The 11,224-nt window shown below is 30.1% G+C and overlaps 1 pseudogene; it reads right to left on the bottom strand.

Annotated features, from left to right (window-relative positions):
• Positions 1-6,890: 6,890 nt before the first annotated feature.
• LOC126659465 (serine hydroxymethyltransferase 3, chloroplastic-like) lies at positions 6,891-11,158 on the bottom strand (annotated as a pseudogene).
• Positions 11,159-11,224: the final 66 nt, after the last annotated feature.

Here is an 11,224-nt window from a genome sequence, read left to right as displayed (position 1 = left end):
CCAAACACACATACTATTTATATTTATTATTTATATCCTTATAAAGTGTATGTATAGCATATTTTAAATTAAAAGATACATGTATTACATACTTTAAAAATACATAAATTATGTTACAAAAAGAGTATTCATAAAAAATGTTCTTCCTACATGTTTGATGCGTGCTTTGTTCTTTTATTAATTATGAATATATATATATATATATATATATATTCATACACACTCTCATATATATGCATTAATAATGTGTCTTTAATGTGTATGTATAACATATTGAAATTAAAGCTACATGTATGATATATTTTAAAATTTACGCATCAATAACATTTTAATTTGTTACTCGATATAAACATCTTTATAATTTGGTTGCATTTTTTTAGCTCAGTTGCCTAACATTTAAAAATTATGTATATCTTGTATGTTCTAACATATTTTAAGCATTATTGTTTCCGATATATCTATCAAAATATATGACGTGTATCTGAAATGTATTTATAACATATATCATATTAAAAAAATATGTGTTCCATATATATATATATATATGTATCCTATATATATAAATTAAATATTAGAGATTTATCTAACAAATACAAGTAAAAAACATGTCAAAATACGTTTAATTAATTAATATATATTTAAAATGTATACATTTGAACTGTTTTTTGATATGTATAATTTATATATTAAATAGAAAAATACAAATACATCCAAGATACATTTCAGATACGTCATATATACATCTCATTTTTTCAAGGTGTGATTGAATAAACTTAGTTTTTAAATTCATAAAATGGCCGAGAAAAAAGTGATGCTAAAAAGTTATAACTATCGCTCAGATAAGCATTTTCTTATATTTTCAATTATTGTAAACCATATACCAACAGTTACTCTACAATTATAATGATTCACTAGTTTAAAAATCGATCGATGTATCTACAATATATCAACGATGTATCGGTAATGTATTATTGATGTATGTGTGATGTATCTGTAATGTATCTACAATGTATCGGTGGTACATTGTATTTGAGCAGTTTCTAACATGTATTTGATATGTATGACATATGTATCTGATATGTATTCAAGATGTATCTCGAAGACAGTCACATACTATTAATTGAATTTATTGAAAAACTATATCTTAGACATGATAAATCTTAAATACATAAATAATACATTTCTTTCTCATTTGCAATGCTATCATATTTTCTAAATAAATATACTGTCATTATTATAAAACAAAAAAATTGAATTAAACTCTATCGAATTATACACTTCCAGCAAATGGATTGAATGACGAGGTTGATGAGTTTTGGTCGCAAAGAATTTTCACAATTTTTCTGGCTGGCAACACCTAAACACTAGACCTCCTGAAAGTTCTAATTTCCTCCTCCACATCTTTATCCCACGATGTATCAGAGATGAATCAATAATGTATCAGAGACAACTTGAATACATTTTCTATACATCTTAGAGACAACTTAAATACATTTTCTAAAAAAAACTATATACTAAACTTCTCACTAAAGACACTGTTAAAACCATAAACTACAAATAAAAAAAGCACATAAGAGATGTTAGCAAATAATAATATACTATTTATATCACATAATGTATAAAAAAATAAAAAAAATACATCTCTTAAATAATATAAATAGATGATACATATGAATACATAAATAATACATCACTTTTTCATTTGCTTTATCATATTTTTTTAAAGAAATGCATTGCCATTTAACATATAAAAAATTAAATTAAATTCTATTGTTAAGAATTGACATAAATAAATAATAACATAATTTTGATCTCTAAATCAATTTAAATAGCATACAAACATAAAAAAATTAACTTATCTATGCGTCGATTAACTGTTTTTCTTAAATAATAAATTTATAATTATAATATATTTGAGATGTGTCGAAAACGTATTAGAGATGTATTGGAAATGTATCAACGATGTATTCGTTATATAAAATTTATCTTTCAAGTGGCTTTTTGTATGTTTGATTATTTTTTTATTTTTTTACATAAATTAAATTCACCACATTATAATTATTTTAATTTTTTTTAATATATTCAATCTATTTTATTTTAAATACAATAAATGTATTATACATATATCATACGTGTATCCACTATTAAATTATAACAATTGTACTAAATTAATTATTACAATTATGTAAACATTATCCTTAATTTGATCAATATAAATGAGAATGAGTTATTTAATTTTGGGTTATAAATTCAGGGACCAGATTGGTCCATTACGCATAGAATATCTCCAAGCAGAAAAATAGATTAGTGAAAAGTTTATTATGAATCATTGTCATCTCCTTCCCAAACAATTTTTTGCAACAGTTAATTAGGCACACCTAGGGGTGAGCATGGTTTGGTTCGGTTCGGTTTGGTTTAGTAAACTCCAAAACCAAACTATATTTTAAGGGAAAATATAAAAACCAAACCACGCCAAATATTTATGTAAAATTTCGGTTCGGTTAACCAAACTTTAGCATCAGTTTCGGTTTGGTTTGGTTCGGTTTGGTTAATATAGATTTATATAAAAATTATATATAATTATACGTAATAATTAAAATTATACATAATAATTTTTACTTATATGTGTGTATTAGTTTATATGTTTTATTTTCATATATGTATCTATACACACATATTATATTTTTATATAAATATTTCAATAAATAAATTTTATATTTATTTAAACATATATAAATATTAAAAAAATATAATATTATTGTAAACTTCGGTTTTTCGGTCGGTTCGGTTAACCACTAGTTGAAACCAAACCAAAACCAAAAACCATACTTTTTTATAATTTAAAACCAAACCAATCCATTTTAACCATTTTAACCAAACCAAAATTAATTTCGTGTTGGTTTGGATCGGATTAATAGTTTGGTTCGGTTTTTGTTCACCCCTAGGCACGCCCCATTTTTTCTAACGGAAAATTGGTGCATGCCAACCCATTTCTACTCTCAGGTATTTATTTCATATTCCTTTGCTTCACTTATAGTTTATTAATTTGATTCTTATAGTTTATTAATTTGATTTTCATTTGTTTTAAATCTGTTGGGTAATTGTTAGAAGTGGATAAAGTTAGCGTCTTGAAGCACAAAATTGAGCATCTTGAAATTAACTATATGACTTCTCTTGTGTACCTGGAAAATTCAATTTCTTTTCTAATAATTCAAAAGTAGAAAAGAAATAAATAAACCTAATAATTAATTTAACTTCAACAAACCCACCATTACAGTACAATTTCTATTTCCCCTCTTATTAGCCTTCTTGGATCCCTCCCCCTTTTCACAAAACTCTCTTTTTCGTTCATGTAACTCGAGAAAAAAGTTTCTGGCTAATTTCTCTGTGTTTCTTTTTAAGCCTTCATGGCTCTTTTAACTTTCTTACCAGACCACACACACCATGAAAACAACAATATGAGCTGACGGCGGCGATGATTTGTTGTTAGCAATAGAAAAAAAATGAAGAAGATATAGGAGCAGAGATGTGGTATACGGAAAAAATAAAAAAGACAATATAATTTTAAATGGGTAAGAGAAAGAAGATAGAAGAAAAAGTTAACTATGGCCATTAATGGAGGAAATAAGAAAATAGAAAGAATAAAAGAAAGGAGAAAAGCAATGTGTTAGATCTATAAAAATAACAAATATGACAAATGGAAGGCTGAGATCATTTATGTATTGAATGTAATAATCTTCCGTTATTAGCTCAAAATTGTAAAGAAAAAATTAGCACATGTGTAAGATTTGAGAAAGCTTAGCATTTTTGTAAGAAAAGCCCTTATTTAGTCCATTCCTGTAATTTTCTCAATGCCAAATTGCTTCGTTGTGGACAATGTGTAAGAACATCACTATATCTATAGTATAAAGTTGAACCTTAATTGTTGGATTCCTCTTATACCCTTACAAAGTCTATGAATTTCTATAAATAACAACTTATATTATGTGTTCTTAATAACAAGTCTAAGGGTTTTTATAATGTCTTTTTGTTATGTTCCATGTATACCCTTATCTAGAGGTGTGCGTCGGTTCGGTTCGATTCGGTTTTGAAAATGCAGAAACCGTCGGTTTTAAACTTTATATATTTAAAAACCAAATTGTTACTATTTTTAATTAAAACCGACTAAAATTAGTGCTGAAATTTGTCGGTCGGTTCGGTTCGAGTTTGATTTTATAATTCGGTTTGGGCCTTCATGTGGGCCGAATACATGGACTTAATTTCATGAAAAAATAAGCAACAGATTACAAATTTTGACTATAAAAAACTAAACTGATCTATACTATATTCATTTACATCCCTTTCCAATGATACAAAATTGCTATTCACAGCAGTACACAAATTACAAAATTTAGAATTTACAGCAATTGAAGTTTATATATGCAAAAAAAATAAACTTCTGAGTTCAAAGTTCAGAATCAGATCCTATGTACTGCATCCCATTCCCAGCAAAAGAATCAAGCAGCTGTTTGCAGCAGAAGAGAGAAAGAAACAGACTATGAAACAAAAGAATAAACTATTGACTATAAAACTACTATATAAGTTAAGGTTAAAAAAATTAACTAAAAACAGGGGCTCAGAAATTTGCTTATCGGTTCATTTGTAATGCGATCTATGACACGGTGGCTTAAATAGGCCATTTCATCATATCAAAAAGAAGGCATTATAATATCTGAGAGTGGTGGAAACTTCATCATTGCCCAAAACAATTTAAAACTGGAAAGTTGAAAGTTTAAAACAATTTCAAAGTAAATATAAAAAGTTAAAAGTTGAAACCAGGGGATTTCAAAATAGGTTTATAAGTTTGAAAGTTAAAAACATGAATCAGAAAGAGTTCCAATTACAAGTTACAAGTCATAAGTTGTAATGAGTTAAAACATGAATTTGAAACAAGGTATTTCAAAAGAAACTTCAGAGAAAGTTTGAAAGTTAAAAGAAGCATTTGAAACCAAGGATTTCAAAATAGATTAAAGTTAAAAATGTAAAAAAATTAGAAGAGTTAGAAAATCATACTGCCAATTTTTTTGGGTAATTTCATCATAAGGATCGTGAATGAGCGCTGCCACAAAGGTTAGAAGGTTTACTGATTGTTTTTGAAGGTCGGGTTTTTAATGATAGGTTTGCCAAATGTCAGGGTCCATGAGTAATTATTAGCCATATTAACATTGTCCTATGGCTTATCTAAGTCTTAAAAAGACCCCTGACTAGAAGAATCACTAAAAGAATCAGAATCCATGCCATCCCATTCTTTCAAGACTTTGGGCAGATCTAATTTTGTAACTCGATTAATAAATTCTTTCTTGGCAAACAACAAAGGAATTGAATATTTGATATAATCCTTTGTCCTGCAAATAGAAGTTGAACTAGTGTCGAGCCTCATTTTCAATAGAACCATCGGATGTACCATAAAAGAATCACCAAAATAATTACCTATTTTCATGGAAAGCTCCTCTCATGCACCAATAGGAATATCTACTATACTAAGCCAAACAAATCTTCCTTTGCTCAAAGCAAATTTGTAATAAGGTTTAAAAGGAATGAAAAAAAATCCAACAACAAAAAAAACATGATGGATTCAAAAACCGATCTTGCATTCTTAAAGTAAAATTTGAGAATCAATTATGCTCCCCCCCCCCCCCCCAAAATGATATTGATTCAAAATGAAACCCTTTTGTTTGTAAGTGAGATAGAACTTGCAACAAAGAACGAATGTGCTTGACTGTACCAATAAGGGAGTCCGGGAAATCAGAGATTGAACCCACATTTAGAGAAAACACTAGTACATCAGCTGTTAAAACTTGAACAAACGATCTGCTATCACGAATGGATGGTTTGAAAACATGTTTTTGATGCGAACTCACTCACTAAACTGGACGTGGATGATTGCTAACCTTCAAGCCATTGCTAGGAGAAACCTTAATAAGATAGTTTGCATCAAAAGTCTTGATTCGATAGTACCCGATATTGACAGAATTTAATCGAGCCTTAAAATCGTCGTCTAGATTAGGTTTTAAAACCCCAAAACGCTTGCTGCTGATGTTACGTTTCCTTACCAACAAAATGGGTTATTAGTCAAAATGGTACCCAACCTTCGCACCTTGTATCAAAATGGTATCCAACCTTTAATTTGTATCAAAATGGTACCCATCCTTCTAACATTTGTTTCAAAATAGTTTATTTAACATTTTCCAGCCACTTTTGATAACATGGCAACCGGAAAAATAATTTTGTTATTGATGTAAAATAAGAGTTCGTTTTAATTTTTTAAATTATATAAAATCTTATTTGTCATGGGATGTGGCAAAAATATAAAAAAATTAGTTTTCTGGTTTCCACGTCATCAAAAGTGACCGGAAATTGTTCAAAAAACCATTTTGATACAAACGTTAAAAGATTGGGTACTATTAAATTTTAATAATTTAAGAGTATTTTGGGTATTTTAATTTTTAGGATATTTTGATGACGTGTAAGCTGATTTGGCGCCGCCAAATATTTTTTTTTAAGAATGGCATCCGCCAAATTTATTTTTAGGAGTATTTTTGTTTGTAAGTGTCGTGAATGAGCACTGTCACAAATGTTGGGGAGATTTACTGACCGTTTTGAAGGTTTTGCTAATAGATTTGTCAAAGATCACAATGAAAATTACAAAATATTTAACCCTCAATTTTCATTATGTAAGTTGAAAAGGTTAAATTATAAAATCATGAACAATATAATTACCATAATTTTAAATTAACAAATTGTTTTCCCTGCAGTTTGCATATGCATTTCTTGATTAGGTATAAAATAAAGAAACTCAAATTCCTGGATATAAAAAGAAAAATTTCTTATCTAAATCGAATTCTTATAAATTCTACATAAAGAAACTATTACTGCGCTTAAATTATAAAGTTCACTTGAATTACAGTTACCAGTCTATGAAGAATCTCCAAATAAAAAAAAAACCACCCCAAAATTTTAGGTATTACTGATACACTTTGGGGCAATTGTTCCTGCATGAAAAGCTGAGCAAGACAAGGCAATTTAACTCCCATTTGTAGAACTATAAGCTTAATGTGACCTTACACTTCGCATTCCGAACCGTGGTGTACATCATCAAGCTATAAATTTCATACTCCAGGTATCGGGAATCGGGTTGTAAGGGCCTCGACTCTCGTTTAAAGATCTAACACTTTACCTGTCAAAGGGAAATCCGGGGATATTAAACTCCTTGGCTCACTAGACTTACCTCGAATTACATAATGATCACTAAACTTCATTTTGTTATAAAATGGTCACTGAACTATACCTTTTATTACAAAGGGGTGTCACCCATATAAAATGCATCGTTTCCATGCTTAAGTTATTACAAAAAGAATACTAAAACCTCATGAATAAAATCAGCAGTTGATCCTGACACTAATTTCTTAGCTTCAACAGTTATCTGAACACCCTCATGAATAAAATCAGCAGTTGCTTTGAAATCTATCTCCTTAAAACCTCTAGTAGTCATGGCAGGTGATCCAATTCAAATGCCGCCGGGAACCAGGGCAATCTTATCCCCTATTGAATTCAGTAGTAACAGAAATAAGCACACGAATGTGGCAAACAAGAGAGAAATGAAATAATATGAGACAAATGAGCAATGTGAAGCTCACCGGGAACTAAACTTTTGTTAAGGGTAATAGATGCTATGTCAAGAATTTTCTCTGCTCGAGCACCGTCAATGCACTGTTGATGGGAGGAAACTTTAATTTCCACCAAATATAGTACACCAAATATGACGGAACAGTTTGAATCATGATACCATGAACAAGCATTCAAAACTATATTAAAGCTTAACAATGAAAATCTTGGACAACACTCTATAGGGGAAATTTAAATAACATTATATATATATATATATAGCACGAAAACAGACACCGGTAAACAACATTTATCAAAATCTTAAGAAACGGAAATATGAGGAGAACGTGTAAAAGAACCAAGAGTATATTAAGACTAATAAATATAAAATGTATTTAGATTTTAATTTTGATAAAAATAAAGAAAAATTATATATTCAAGTAAATGACAAATAATTATTATGTTTTTATAATTACCTATTTTAAAAATAGTAACATCATTTGCTAGATAATTTATGTTACCCAATTCTAGTACTTCATTGAAATAACGAGAAAAGGAGAAAAAAAAAAGTAAAAAATTGTGTGAATTTGATGGAAAATGGAGGGGAATGATTTGTGTGGATATGCATTATTAGGCTTAATTTTTAGAGTTAATTACATATAAAATCACCACTTTTACACGAAATCTCAAAAATAACACGACCTTTAAAACGTGTCAATTCAGGGCATCATCTTTCATTTCTTTTCAAAAACAATATGGGCATATTTTTAGATAAAATTTTGCTGATTTGGACACCGGAAGGAAGTGCCACGTGTCATGCAACGTCAGCAAAAACGCCACTAAAAATGTGCCCATGTTGTTTTTGAAAAGAAATGAAAGGTGGTGTCCTGAATTGCCACGTTTTAAAGATCGTGTTATTTTTGCAATTTCGTGTAAAGGTGTTGATTTTATATGCAACCAACCCTAATTTTTAATAGAATGAAACAGTATTTTTTAAAGATGCATGTTTCCTAAATTAGTTCTGAAACATTCAGTTTCAGTTTCCACAAGTTTCATTATTCGAAACATTTTGGAAACTTAAAAACTCTATTTGAAACTAGTTTCCATTCTTCATAGCAGATGACCATTTAAAATAAAAACTAATATCCAACCATGTCCTGCATGGTGAATGCAGTGATAATTGTACAAGAGATTTAATTGCTTCATTTGAATTTAACTCAAGCTAATATTAGAAACTTAAAACTAAACTAACTACATAGTAACATGTGCATGAGCAAAACACTTACAAGAGGCCTCAAGTCTACAAGAACAAGGTGATTATTGGAGCCTCCGGAAACCAATTTATAGCCAAAGTCAACCAATCGATCTGCAAGAGCCTTACCTTGTGTGTTGTTGTTGACACAACATCACAATACTCAAAGGGATTACCGACGACAGAGGCAGCAACAAGCCCACTTATATGAGCCATGTCCATCATGAGAAAAGACCAACGGCATCTGCGATCTTTTAATTGATGTTCGTCAGAAATAGTTAGTACGTAACGTAAATAACAGAAATATTGGAATCTGTTAAAAAGAAAAACAAGAAGTTAAAATGTGCATAGTCCCTACCTTCCGCATGCGAGGGTAATCAAAATCTCGAGGATAAGCAATGGCACCAGCAATAATGAGCTTTGGTTAGAAGAGAGTAGCGGTTTTCTCAAGCATATCATAATCAACGAGGCCTGCAGGATGCAAATGAAAAGTATTAAAGACCTGGAAAAACAAAAAGAGAAAACATTTTATACTAAGCAAACTGAAGCTAAAAATGCATCACCTGTTGATTCATCAAGTCGATATGGCATAGACTCGAAATAAATTGATGTACCAGATACCCGTCTTTTAGGAGTCATGAATCCATGAGACAGATGCCCCCATGAGGTAAGTCCAAACCCTAGGTGAGCATGATAAAAGCACATATTTCACGCACCTCTGGATCTGCTTTACTAAGGTCATAATCTTTAAAGCTGCTTCTGTCACCTAAACATTGTATCATCAAATAAAATTCAGAAATATTCATTTTTGTGCAAGTCTTGTTATGTTAAAAACACAATTCAGCATAAAATAAAGATAAAGCTGATTATTTCTAGACAGATTAAAAGAAATGACACCAAAAAAGCATCTATATTACGATAATAAAGGCTATGGAGAATCGTTACGGATAAGCTAAATATATAAAGACGAAAATAAATAAGCAAATGACATTGTTCAGTTTAAAAAAAGGAGATAAATTGAAGGAATAATTCAAGTAATTACCTCCAACTTCAGTGACTGACACAGAAGAGGATGGTCTCCCAGTGACGAAGCTCCCTTTAATTTTAAAAGAATGGTATCTGCAAGACTTAACAGAATTGAGGTCAATCTGATGAGGAAGGTCAACGGTAAAACTTGAACTTTTTGGAGGGAAAGCTGATGAGGGCTTTATCCAAACTGGCTGTTGTAAAGAACCCATTACTTGAACTCTGCCACAACCTTGCATTTTTCACTTCAACTACTACAATAAACAAATAATTTATAAAACTCAGTATAATAAAACAAAAGAAATAAAAACCAAAAGAACTTCATCAAGAACCATGGAAAGTTGAACTTCTCAAACAATTTAAAGTAGTAAGTAGAGAATAAATATAGTATTAAAGTATAATGCAATTATGTGGATGAACAGAAAATAAGACTGCAGATTGGAGTTATGATTGCATTCAAGAACACTACTAATGGTTAACAGGAAAGATTTATAATTAAGTTCAATAGATTCATAAAAGTCGCAAAGGACCAAGAAACTTGCACCCTAATGGTTTGTGAAAAGGGCTGGATGGGATTCACAATCTCGGGTAACTAAGCGTGCAAAAACCAATCCGAACCGGATAACCGAATAACAAAATGCTCTATTCAAGACAAAAAAAAAAATAGAAAATGCAATTTCAAAATTCTTCCGCTGTATTTACTACAGAAGCTTAATTAGATTCCTTTCATAGTACTTCGTGACGAAAGACCTATAGTTCAAGCAATGGAAATTACTCAAACTAACAAAAGAAACAAATAATAATAATATTAAAAATTTGATGTTTGATTTTTCTATTCGGTTTAACATAACTTAATTAAATTTTTATATGTTTAAAGTTGAACAGAATTGAAAATTAATTTTACAAACCCTAGTAACAAGAATCAGGTATTCTTAACGAAGAGCCGTAAAATACAAATTAATTTAGGTTAGCAAGTCGCTGTATTGTTGTAAATTCGATACGAAGAGTAGCATCATGAATAAGAAATTATATGAAAATAACACATACAATGGAGTGGCGGTCGCCGGAACGCGAACCGGTGATAATCGAGGTGGTATCGGCGGACGGTGGACGGTGGTAGGGCATTTAGTTGCGGCTGTTTGAATGAGGGAGGAGAGTGATAGTGGACAGAGTACTTTCTTTTGTTTGAATTGGGTAATATTGGGCGGTGGCGGTGGGGCATTTTCTTCCATTTTGGCAAAATTCAAAACGAGTCCCTATGTTGGTACTTTATTTGTAATTTAATACGTCAACTATTGTATT

Source organism: Mercurialis annua, linkage group LG8 (assembly GCF_937616625.2).
Source record: "Mercurialis annua linkage group LG8, ddMerAnnu1.2, whole genome shotgun sequence".
Lineage (NCBI taxonomy): Eukaryota > Viridiplantae > Streptophyta > Magnoliopsida > Malpighiales > Euphorbiaceae > Mercurialis > Mercurialis annua.
The sequence above is the reverse complement of the archived record's forward strand: the minus strand, read 5'-3'. Positions and strand labels throughout refer to the sequence as shown.